This window comes from Marmota marmota, unplaced genomic scaffold (assembly GCF_001458135.2).
Source record: "Marmota marmota marmota unplaced genomic scaffold, marMar, whole genome shotgun sequence".
Lineage (NCBI taxonomy): Eukaryota > Metazoa > Chordata > Mammalia > Rodentia > Sciuridae > Marmota > Marmota marmota.
In genome coordinates, this window is record NW_026000185.1 from 19,898,271 (window position 1) to 19,910,381 (window position 12,111).

The 12,111-nt window shown below is 52.9% G+C and overlaps 1 protein-coding gene across 4 annotated transcripts in view; it reads right to left on the reverse strand.

Moving 5' to 3' along the window:
* Positions 1-7,717: 7,717 nt before the first annotated feature.
* Lat (linker for activation of T cells) overlaps positions 7,718-12,111 on the reverse strand; it is an 8,899-nt gene continuing 4,505 nt past the window's right edge. For 2 of the 4 annotated variants that reach the window (XM_015491203.2, XM_015491204.2), the window contains one exon: positions 12,044-12,111. This exon is cut by the window's right edge and continues 264 nt beyond it. The gene's annotated coding sequence lies outside the window, so the exon portion shown is untranslated. Of the gene's footprint in view, positions 7,831-12,043 lie in introns of those variants that run through there. The other 2 variants (XM_048789708.1, XR_007342707.1) reach the window with 2 other exon arrangements.

A 12,111-nucleotide genomic window follows, 5' to 3' on the forward strand; every position in this document is an offset into this window, starting at 1 on the left:
GACAAAAAAAAAAAAAAAAAAGAAGAAGGAGGAGGAGGAGGAGGAGGAGGAGGAGGAGAAGGAAAGAGAGAAAAGAGATGGAGGTGTGTGTGGCTCACCTGGGCTCAATCCCCGGTACCATAAAATAAATAAATAAATAAATAAATAAGGAGGAGGAGGAGGAGAAATCTAGCCATGGACCCGAACAGAGAGATCACAGAAAAGAAAATATGTGACTCTAAATGAAAAGACATTTATTTTCAGAAGAGAAATGCAAATTAAAACTGCAGTCTGACTCCCATTTTTACGACAGTTTGGTAAAAGATCAGACTGATAACACCCGGAGCTGGCGAGGGGGTGGGGAAACCGTCACTGCGCCCTTGGCTGTGGGAGTCCGGGTCTCTTCCCCCCCCCCCTCCCCGGGGGAATTTGGCGAGCGCTGTCAAAGGCGCATGCGCACTCACTTTGACCTAGTGACTCCACTTCTAGGGATTCGTTATACAGAGATACTCCCACGGGTGTTAAATGACTTGCATGTTAGACCACCCGCCCAGCCTTGTCTTTTCTTCTTGATAAACTCTGGGAAACCATCTCGATGCCCACCGCTAGAGCAGGGGCAGGATCCGCCCGCTCAACAGCACACGGCAAAGCGCAGACGGGCTGCGTGACAGCACGAGCAAGGTTTGGGGGTGATGATGCTAAACCATCCCCGACACCCAGGACACCCCCTTATCCGCAGGGGACGTGTTCTAAGACCCCCGTGGATGCCTCAGACCGCGGATAGTGCAGAACCTGTGAGAAGAGTGATGCTAGCACAGTCCACCCGATAAGTGAGATGATACTAAGTGACTGCCGGGCACCCACCTGTGTCCCTAGGCTGAATGAAGGCATGATTCGTGTCCCGGGCAGACCAGAGCGGGATGGTAAGGGGCTTCACGGAGCTACTTAAAATGGCATGCAATTTAAAATTTAGGACTCGTTTATTTCAGGAACTTTGCATTTAGTATTTTTGGACCGAGCTTGGCCGTGGACTGTACAATTACAGGTGACGCGGTGCTGCTGTACATGGTGACATGAAGAAAGAAGCTGCAAACAGCGCACAGAAATAGCCATTATTGCCAGGCGCAGTGGTACGCGCCTGTGATCCCAGCAGCTCGGGAGGCTGAGGCAGGAGGATCGGGAGTTCAAAGCCAGCCTCAGCAATGATGAAGCACTAAGCAACTCAGTGAGACCCTGTCTCTAAATAAAGTACAAAATAGGGCTGGGGATGTGACTCGGTGGTCGAGTGCCCCTGAGTTCAATCCTTAGTACCGCCCCCCCCCAAAAAAAAGAATTAGACTGTTCCATAAAAAAGGAGGGTAGAGAACATGCTCATGAATATATTTCCTTCTTGGTGGCTAAGGAAAGGGCAGGAGGGAGATTTTTCCACATATTCTTTGTTCCCGTGTGTCATTGGGGATTTTTTTTTTCAGAACCCCTTGGATCCCATAGTCCTGCGTATAAAATGGTGTCAAGTTTGCATATAAACTATGCACGTCTTCCCACCCCTTTAAATCATCTCCAGAATGTCTATAAGTACCACACACCGTGTAAATGCCAGGGAAATTGTTATACTGTATTGTTCAGGAGATCATGAAAAGGTGGGGGGGAGGACTATACTTATTCGGTGCTGAAGCAATTTAAAAATATATATTTTTTAAATCTGAGGTTGGTTGAATCCATGGTTGCTCAATCCATAAACAGGAAGGGCCTGTATACTCTTTAGTGTTTTAGGACTTTTGAACCATGGCAAGGTATTACCTATTTAAAACAAAACAAGACAAAAACATTCAAGCCGGCTGTGGTGGCACACACCTTAATCCCAGTGGCTTGGGAGGCTGAGGCAGGAGGATCAAGGCCAGCCTCAGCAACTTAGTGAGGCCTTAAACAACTTAGTGGGAACCCATCTCTAAATACAAAAATTTTTAAAAAAGGGCTGGGGATGTAGCTCAGTTGCTGAGTGCCCCTGGGTTCCAGCCCTAGGTAGACAGATAATTAATTTCAATTAAAAAAATAAAATAAAATGAAACAGGGCCAGCACAACTGAGCTCTGGCCACCCGCTGGCACATGGCCTCCAGGCTGAGCAGGGGAGGCTCGCTCACACAGACCTGGATTTCCAGGGGGAACTACCAGTGCCCCTACTGTCGCAGTAGGGGCAGCCCCGCGCCCGCCCTCCCTCTCTCTCTCTCTCTCTCTCTCTCTCTCAATCTCTCTCTCGGCCCGGGACTTCTTCCTTAGTGACCGAACTGTTTGTCCTCAAGGTTGCCAGGTGCCGTGCGGGGGTGAAAGAACATCATTCCTAGTCTCCTTGCGGTTAGGAGAGGCCAGCAAACCTCAGCTCTGCCTCCCTGAGCGGAGGTTTGTAACATTTCCCCAACAGGGGGCTTAAATTGGTGGGTCTGGCCTCCCTTCTTCCCCTTCTCCAGAACACAGCAGGAGCACCAGCAGCCATCTTGCCTTTCTGAGGATGGGGCGAAGAGCCACGGATGATGGAGGAGAAATAGAAAAGGAGCCTGGGTCCCAGGAGGCTGTGGGGATGGTACATGCCCACCGTTCACACAGTGCATGTGTACAGTCACGTTGTTCTAGAATATAATAGTGGGGTGTTTTATTATAAATCAAGTTTTCTAACAGGTGGAAATATAGAGAACAGCACACCTTTAAAAAAATATTTTGTTTTAGTTGTAGTTGACACAATCCCTCTATTTATTTTTATGTGGTGCTGAGGATCGAACCCAGGGCCCCGCACATGCTAGGCCAACGCTCTACCACTGAGCCACAAGCCCCAGCCCCAGCCCCAGCCCCAGCCCCAGCCCCCAGGACACCTTTTCTAATCTGCCTCCCTCTAGTATTTTTTAACATCCAAGAAAATTAGCCCAGTGTTTTGCCTGAGGTGTTTTGCCTGTAGTCAGATCTCTGTTTTCTCCAGTACAATTTAACTCTATATTGAAATGTCACCTTGGAACCCGGAGCCTGTAATCCCAGCTGCTGCGGAGGCCGGGGCAGGAGGATCACAAGTTCTGGACCATCCCTGAGACTTAGTGAGATCCTGTCTTAAAATCAAAATGAGAAAGGGCTGGGGATGTAGGGATATAGATCACCCCTGGGTTCAAAACAAAGTTTGCCATAGGTGTACACAATTATGATTTGTCAATTAAAAGGGATAATAATTTTTAAAAATTCAGTTCAAATTTATAACAATTAATTTTATCAGTAAGAATAAACTGACTCAAAAATTAAAGATTCCTCTTAAAATTCATGGAGAATATCAAAATAAAGCCCCCAAATGAATCCTCACATATGCTGTCCACCAATCTTTGACAAAGGTGCTCAAATCATTAATGGGGAGAAGACAATTTTTTCAACAAGCAGTACCGGGAAGACCGAAATGCACTTGGACCCTCACCTCACATCACCTATACAACTAACTCAAAGTGGATCAGAGACCGAGATGTCATGTCTAAAATTATAAAAGTTCCCAGACCCAGGCACAGGGGCGCACGCCTGTCATCCCAGCAGCTCAGGAGGCTGAGGCAGGAGGATCGAGAGTTCAAAGCCAGCCTCAGCAACAGCGAGGTCCTAGGCAACTCAGTGAGACCCTGTCTCTAAATAAAATATAAAATAGGGCTGGGGATGGGGCTCAGTGGTTAGCGCCCCTGAGTTCAATCCCCGGTATCAAAAAATAAAAAATACAATAACAAGTGCTGGGGAGGATGCAGAGAAGCTGGGGACCCTGGGGAACTGTGGGCGGAAATTTAAGATGAAGTGGCCACTGTGGAAAAGTAGAAGCTCCTCAGAATATTTAAAATGTAGCTACCACAGGATCCAGCTCTCGGGCTCCTGGGTGTGTATCCAAAAGAATCAAACGTAGTATCTCCAAGAAATGCCTGCACTGGTGTGTTCACAGCAAAGGGGAGGAAACACAGTGTCCCCTGACAACTGAACAGAAAATCCAAATGTGGGCCACCCCTTCCCCGGAACATGGTTCAGAAGGAAGGAAAAGCAGGATGTGGGGGCCTCTGAGCCTGGGGTTCCAGCCACTTGGGAGGCTGAGACAGGAGGATGGCTGGATCCCACAAGTTCAAGACCAGCCTGGGCCACATACAGAAACCTCTGTCTCAAAAATAATAATAATGGTATTTTTTTTAAAGAGGGAAGGAAATTCTTTTACGCTACCACCTGGACGGACCTTGGGAACATTCTGCTAATTGAAATAACAAGTCACAAAGGGACAAAAAGCAGAAAAGCACAATGATGGCTGCCAGGGCCGGTGGGGGCGAGGGAGGAGGAGTGGGAGTTTCCTGGTGCCTGCAGAATTTCTGTTTTGCAAGATGAGAAAGTTCTAGAGATCTGCTGCCTAACGTGAAGCTAGACCTAACACCACTGAATTGAGGTGTGAGTAAACTTAAGATGGTAATTTTATGTTATGTGGTTTTTTCACCACATTTTTTCTTTTTTTTTTTTTTTTATTNTGTTATGTGGTTTTTTCACCACATTTTTTTTTTTTTTTTTTTTTTTTATCAAGCACTTCAGTGGGCCACCAGCTTGCGATCCCTCCTTTAGACAGAGCCTTCTGCCAGGCTGGGCCTGTTCCACGTGTTAGAATCAGCGGGAACTTATTGAGGATCTCGCTTGTCTGTCTTTTGAAGCACTTTTTAAAATTCAGTCATCCAACGATATTTGCTGAGCAACTACTCTGTGCCAAGCTCTATACTGGGCCCTGGAGGGACAATGATGGACAAGGAGCCCAGTCTAGAGGGGGACAGATATGAAATACCAAATGCATGAAAAAAATTAGCAATGGGGGCCCTGGGTGTGGTTGGTGATAGAGCATGTCCTTAGCAGGCACAAGGTCCAGGTTCAATCTCAGAGCTAAATAAATAAATAAATAAATGGCAGTATCCTGAAGCCCATTTGTAACAGGAGGCAGGATCGACTGTGACGACTCCTCCAAGGAGCAGAAATTTCAACTGAGATTCAACTAGCAGCAAGGGGCCATGTGAGGATTCTCGGCAAAGATCCAGGCAGAGGGAAAAGCAAGTGCAAAGACCCAGGGGTAGAAACAAGCTCGACCCCTCCAAGCTAGCAGGGAGCCAAAGGCCAGAGCGTCTGACTGGGGAGCCGGTGGGAGGTGGATGGTGGAAACATTGCCAAGAGCCCTGTGTATATGAATCAGAGGAAAGCCAATCTTTATAGAGTGGTTTGGGGAGTTCAAAGGTATCATTAACTTCTATAATAAAAAAAAAAAATCAACTGCAAACAGCAAACTGGTCCGAGAAGCCTGGGTCACCAGAAGCCTCTCCAAACCTCATATTTTTGTCTCAACACATCCAACATCTGCTGAATCTCTGATTTCAAAACCGCACATCTAGAAGGGTGTGGTGACACACGCCTATAAACTCAGGGGACTGAGGCAGGAGGATTGAAAGTTGGAGCCCAACCTAGTGAGGGTCTGGCTCTGAATGAAAATTTTAAAAGTGCTGGGGCCATAGCTCAGGGGTAGAGTGTTTTCCAAGCCTGCACGGCTCCGGGTTCAGTTCTCAGGACCACACACACAGCTGTGCTCCGACTCCCATCACCCCCAGCAGGGGAGGCCCGAGGGAAGGGGCTCCAAACTGGGCATGTGCAGAGGAGTCAGTCCTGGAGGCTGGGCAGCTGGCGAGGCCTGGGGAAGAGGCCTCCACAGCCGGTGGTCCTCAGCCTGTGGGAGAAGCCCCCTCTGTGGGGGACGGGAGGGACCTGACTTCCCTTATGGGGAGAACCCTCTCCCACACCCAGGCAGCCCAGGAGTGGGGCCCAGTGTGGGCTGGACCAAGGACAGGTGCAGGTGACCAAAGAGGGAGGGACATTTAGGGGTGAAGCCTGCAGCTGGTGGCAGAGCTAGAGCTGGGGCTGTCTGGGCTGGATCCTGCTCAGCAAGGCCGTCCCCGCATCCTGCTGGTTGCTCAAGGCAGCTTCTGCTTCTCCCATGATCCTCGGTGCAGGCTATCCCTCCGGGGGTCTCTTTGGTATCAAACGCCCCCAGCCCCCCGTTTCTGCTGCCTGCATCAGGGATTCCGAAGGCCCTGGAGGGTCCCCCAGGTGCCAGAGACACCACGATCACCCCTAGAGCCCCTGCAATGGCTGCGAGTGCCCCCGCGGGGTCACTGACTGGCCAGTAGGGCCACTGACTGGCCATGTGGTCTTGACAAGGTGACTGTGGGCTCGGCCAGGCTCTGCCAGGCTGGGATTGGGACATGGCAAAGCCAGAAGGGGGCTCTCAGTCACCAACTGGCTCCAAATTGCCTAGAATTCAATCTTGAGATGGAGAGAGAGTGTGAGTTTAGGTGGAAGCCCAGGATTTCATCCTCAGCACCAACTAAACAGATAAATAAAATTCAGTTCTCTGAATCCACATTCACGACTCTGGCCACACCTACAAGGCCCGTGCTCAATTCTCTTATTAGTTTTCTTTTTTACTTAAATTCACTTAAGAGGTAACCACATCCCTAAACCAAAAAACTGGTACTGCCTGCCCTGAATAAAAAGGAAACAAAGGATTGAGTTCCATAAAGCTGCCTGCTGGGGCCCAGAACTTGAGACTTCCTCCCTCCCGTTTAAGAAGGGAGATTAGCAAGCCCAGAGCGGAGTGAAGTGCCAGCAGCCATGATCGGAAGTGAGAAGCAAATGTCTTTCTCTTCCCAGGGTTCAAAGTGAACTCACTTAGCCTCCATCCAAAATGGACAAGCCAATGGCCAGTCCAGGCTTTGGCCACGATCAGTCCAATGTGGTCAGAGTTGTGTCATATCAAGGGTTCTTAGCTGTGTGACCTTCAGCAAATCACTCAACTTCTCTGTGCCCCCGTAAGATAGAGTTGATAACAGTAGCCACCTCGAGGGGTTGTTGTGGGGATTAAAGCCGTAAACACTAGGCTGAGACCTGTTACAGAGAAAGTGCCGCCAATTGCTTGTCAGCCTTTGGCTAAGATCAAGTGTGGGAAGGTGCCACCAAGGGTCAATAAGCCCACCATAGTAAGGAGGGGCCCTGAAGGGCAAGGAAGGGCGGTGGCAGGCTTGAGAGCACCTACAGGTCTCCAGACACCAGGCTGAGCCTTGTTCCTCTCAACTCTCCGCCTGCCCCAGCTGGCCAGACCTCAGACCTCCTCCGGTCCCCATCTGTGCAGGTCCCCGCTCTCGTAAGATACTTGATGCAATTCTCACAGGGACCCCACAGGGATCAAGCCCCACTCAGGGGAGAAGGAGCCGGCAGAGGAGGCCAGTGTCTCCGGCTGTCCCTGCAGACCCCGGCTGGAAGGAAGACGCAGGGGATTCTGGGCTCCACCCCTCCCCCACCTAGCCACCCCCCAACACATTATCTCTGAGCAGCAGCAGCTGAGCCTCCCGGTATCTCTCTGATCCCCCAAATTTCCGGTTCCCCAAAGACAACTCAGGATGTGGGGAGGGAGGGGCAGGGAGAGGAGGAGGGAGACTGAGCAAAAGAAAGATCAGAGGGTGACAGAGAGAGAGATGGGCATCCAGGACAGAGGGGCAGGGACAGAGGCACAGGGACAGACAGACAAGCAGACGCAGCATGCTGGGCAGAGTGGGAAGCAGACAGAGAGACAGACAAAGGACAAGACAGAGAGACAGACGGAGGGAGAGGCAGAAAGGGGAGGGGCGACCCTGAGATACACACAGACAGAGGGACAGGGAGGCAGAGGGGCCGTGGGTCAGGGGTCGGGGCCATCAGCAGGGTCAACAGCAGAAAGGACAGGCCTGAGGTGGTCAAGAGGGTCCTGGAGGGAGGGTCACCAGCCCAGGGCAGTGCTGAAGNAGGCCTGAGGCTGCAGTTGCTGGCGGGGGGGGGGAGGCGTTGGGGGTGCAGGGATTGCAAAGGGGACCTGAAACAGAAAGAAAGTTGGAAGCTTCCCAGCCCAGTGCGAGAGGCGAGGAATAGCAGACCCCCGCCCAATACCAGGAAGAGGCAGACAGGAAGGGAAGGGGGCCAGGGTGAGGACCTGGGGGTAGACCAGATGCTCCAAGCATGTATGCCACCAGGCTCACATCACTCTGGTGTCCTTGAGGACAGTTGGGGAGCCTGCAGCCCCAGGGAGGAGTCCAACAGGGGAGGTTTGCTCTAGTGACCTCAGCTGCCCACCACTCTCAGGGACTGAGGAAGAGCAGGGCCTGGGGCCTGGTGCCCATCGGGGTGGAGGCAGGGAAGGAGGGATTCAGAACAGGGCAGCCCTGGGCTGCTCGGAGGGACAGCGACAGTCCCTGGTTGGTCTGGCAACCTGTTCTCTCTGAACCTCAGTCTCCTCCTTTGTACAAGGGTAGCAAGAGAAGAACCGCTTCAAGGGTCCAGGGTGGACTGAACGTAGGCAGAGTGCCACCGCATGGCATGTGGCAGGTGTCTGAAGATGGGGCCCTTGTTGGTGAGGCCGAGGCTCCCACAGCATCCTGTCTCTGAGTCAACTCTTTCATTTGCAAATGAGAGAAACCCAGCTGAAGCTGAGCCAAGGCAGAGAACTGCACAGTCCCCCGGTGGAGCCGACTTCAGGAACCAGCAGATCCAGCACCTCAGTGCTCTCGGGAACCTGTCACCCTCACCTCTCAACGCTGCCCCTCTTCTTGCTGCCTTCTCTGGGGCCACTGCCCTGCTCACTGTGGTCCCTGGCAGCTCCAGGCCCTGCCTTCCCTGTTGAGTGGTCCCAGCTTAATAAGAAAGTCTCACTCCCAAGAGCTCTAGCCAAAGTCCCCTGTTGGAAGCAGAACTGACCCTCCACGGCTGGCTCCTTGGCTTACCTTCTCGTTTTCTCCTATTCCACCAACTTCTAGCTAATGCACAACCTCCCCCTCTCCCCCTCAGAGTAGGCTTCGGAATTTGTTGTGTGACCTTAAGTAAATCATTCAACCTCACTGAGCTCTTTCTCTTGTCGACAGAATGGACTCCTCCCACCTCACACTCGGGTATCCTGAGACTCCATATAATAATAATGAGCATGGCATACAGTAAGCGTGCAATAAATGCATCTCACACCGACATCCCTCCTTCTACCAGCATAGTGCTTAATTTTCCTCTGAGCATCATCCCTGTGTCCAGGCCGAGTTGGGAGTGGATTCTAGGTCATGGGCGGGCCCAAACCCACCTCATGTGGTGTTCCCCTGGCCAGTGATTGGTTCAGGGGAGTCCAGTGCCTGAAGCTCATCCAATCAGAATAAGTTTGGGGCTTTGCCGGGAATATGAAGATCTTGCCCCTCCCACTCCATGGAAACCTGGAGGGATGGGGACCCTGGACTCGCTGTCTCCTGGACACACGGGAAGAGACCGGAAGTGGACTCCGTAGAGAAAGGAGAGCAGAGATCTGAGCCAGCCGACAATGGGAGGTGCCAGTTCGCCCTCTGACTCCAGCTGCTCCTGGACATTCCGCCTCTCAGCAGTAAGAACCTACTCTTGGGCTTTCAAGGACATTCTTTGGGGCTAGGGCACCTCAGAACGGAAAGGTCTGAAACTTCAATCCAGGACAGGGGATGTGGCTCAGGGAGAGAGCGCTTGCCTGGCAGGTATGAGGCCCTGGGTTCCCGCCCCAATGTCCCCTGCCCCCTCCCTCTCACAGAACAGACTTAAATCCAATATCCTCAAAGTCCCACAAAGGTCAAGTGGCAGAGTCGAGGCAGTGCAGAATTCTACACCTGACCTCACATGACAGATTGCTGTCAAAACGTGAGTACACTATAAAAAATATTGTATAAGCTGGGCATGGTGGTGACCATCTGTAATCCCAATTATTTGGGAGGCCGAGGCAGGAGGATCTCAAGTTAGAGGCCAGCCTCAGCATTTTAGCAAGACCCTGTCCCCAGGCTATGAGTATAAGGTGTACATGAAACAAATGAATTTCGTTTTAGGCTCGGGTCTCATTTCCAAGATACCTATATATGTGCAGATATTGCAGAGTCTGAAATACTTTCGGTCCCAAGCATTTTGGATCAGGGCTAGTCCACTGGGTCTTTTTCCCATTCTTAACTGGATGTGTGTGGCTGGCTTGGCCGCCTCACCCCACATTCTGCTGGTGATGTCCATCTGCGTTGACAGGCCTGGCTCATATTATCAGCTGGTGAGTATTTGCCATGTGACTTCACCCAGCTTATCAGACTGTCGTCTGGCAACGGGTGTCGGCTGCTTCCAGCTGTGGCTGGAAGCCGTGGCACAGGCCTGTAATCTGCAGGGTGGCCCTGTGGCTGCTGGCCCCGCCACGCCACCTCAGCCCAGGTGCCAGTCAGCCAGGGTCTCCACCCGAGTCTGCTGGGAAAGGGACGCGCACACCTCCAGATTTCCCAGGCGTTGCTCGATTGTCCTCCAGGCTGCTTGTCCAGCATCCCCGGTTGGTAAACTGTTCTGCCCAGACACACAGATGCCTCTGCCCATTTCTGGTTCCTCCCAATAAAAGGATTTAACTCTACTTCCTGTCTGACTGAACCCCGTCTCCTTCCCCCACGTCTCCAGTTCGGTCTCATGAGCTCGGTGTCATGAGCTCTGCCATGTCCCAGGCAGCTGGCGTTTTGCACAATAACCAGAACCAGGGCAGCAGGCAGTTGTGACTCTGGAGGCCACAGATCTAATCGCAGATTTACCTCTTTGGCTGTGTGCCTTTGGGCAGATCAGCTCACCTCTCTGAACCTGTTTTCTCACCTGTGAAGTGGGGGCACTAACCATAACCGACAATAGGGAAGTCACGGTGATTGAGAAGGTGCCCCACGAGGAGAAGTTCTTGTTACCTCCAGAGTCCACAGAGAACCGGCAACTTTGCATGGCTCAGGGCAACTTTGATTGCAGTGACAGAGACTCCAAGTCAGCGGATTGAAGACAAGCGGTAATTTATTGGCCCAGGTGACCAGGACACCTGAGAGGGTCGTCCTGCCCCTGTGTGGTTAGATCAGGAAGCCATGCCGGCCCGTCTCTGGGACACTCTTTCCTTCCCGATGGCTCTGTCCTAGGTGGGCTTCCCAGGTGGCCCCAGGACTCTGTCCTCCAGTTGAAGGAGCGCTGCGAAGGACAGGCTTCTCCTCCCAGCACGTCCCCAGGCCTGTGCCTCGCCACGTGGCTGCTCCTGTGCCTCTGCCTGAGCCCTCACAGTGGCCAGAGGCCAGGGGGATGTCTGGGGTCCCCTCCCGGGGTGCAGGCTGGCTCAACCAGCTCCAGATCAACCGGAATGAGACTGGGAAAGGAGGGGAGCCCAGGGGAGCCCAAGGGGATGTTCCCAAAATAAGGGGCAGGGGATGCCGGTCAGGTGGGCACCAGAGTCACAGCCTGCTGTCCACGATGTAGCCCAGGGAGCTCCCCTGGGTGCTGCTGCAAGATGAAGAGTCCCGGGCCCCGCCCAGGCCACCGAGTCGGGGTGGCATGAGCCAGACCTGCGGGAGCCACCTGAAACGGGCTGCCCCACACCAGCTTTTTCAGCCACCTAGAACTTTTTTTTTTTGAGACCAGGTCTCGCTGTAGTGGCAGTCAGGGCCCTGCCTCCCTCCCAGCCAGGCTCCCTCCAGAGCAGCCGACTCCCGCGCCCACACCACACCCACCCGACTCGCAGCCACCGTTTCTGATCTACTGAGAACCACCCAGGCCGAGAACTAAGAGAGCACTTGAGGTCATCAGGGCCAGCCCCTGGTCACAAGGACAGAGGATGAGTGCCTGGGGAGGGTCTCACGGTTGACATCCACACCGCCCCTGGGGGACCCCACCATCAGCGGCTCTGCCAACAGCGCTGCACTTGCATGGACCACCTCGTGGGGAGATGCGACCTGGGTCCTGGGTCTCAGCCTCACTCCAAAGGCAGCCGTGTGCCGGGCAGTGTCTGCTGTCACTCCCAGGACCAGGCCAGGCGCTTCACCCTGTGGTGACGGAGACCCACCACACGCACACGCAGGTCTCTGCAGCTCCCCGACATGCAGGCACACGCACGCGAGCCCTCCCACGTTCTCAGCGCAGACACAGGCAGGACCTGGCGCACCCCAACCTCATCAGCCTCCAGCCCCTGGGGCCTCAGAGTCAAGGGCGCCACAGACCACGTGGCCTTTATTTGGTTACAGAGGGTGGGGCTGGACGGGGGGGGGGGG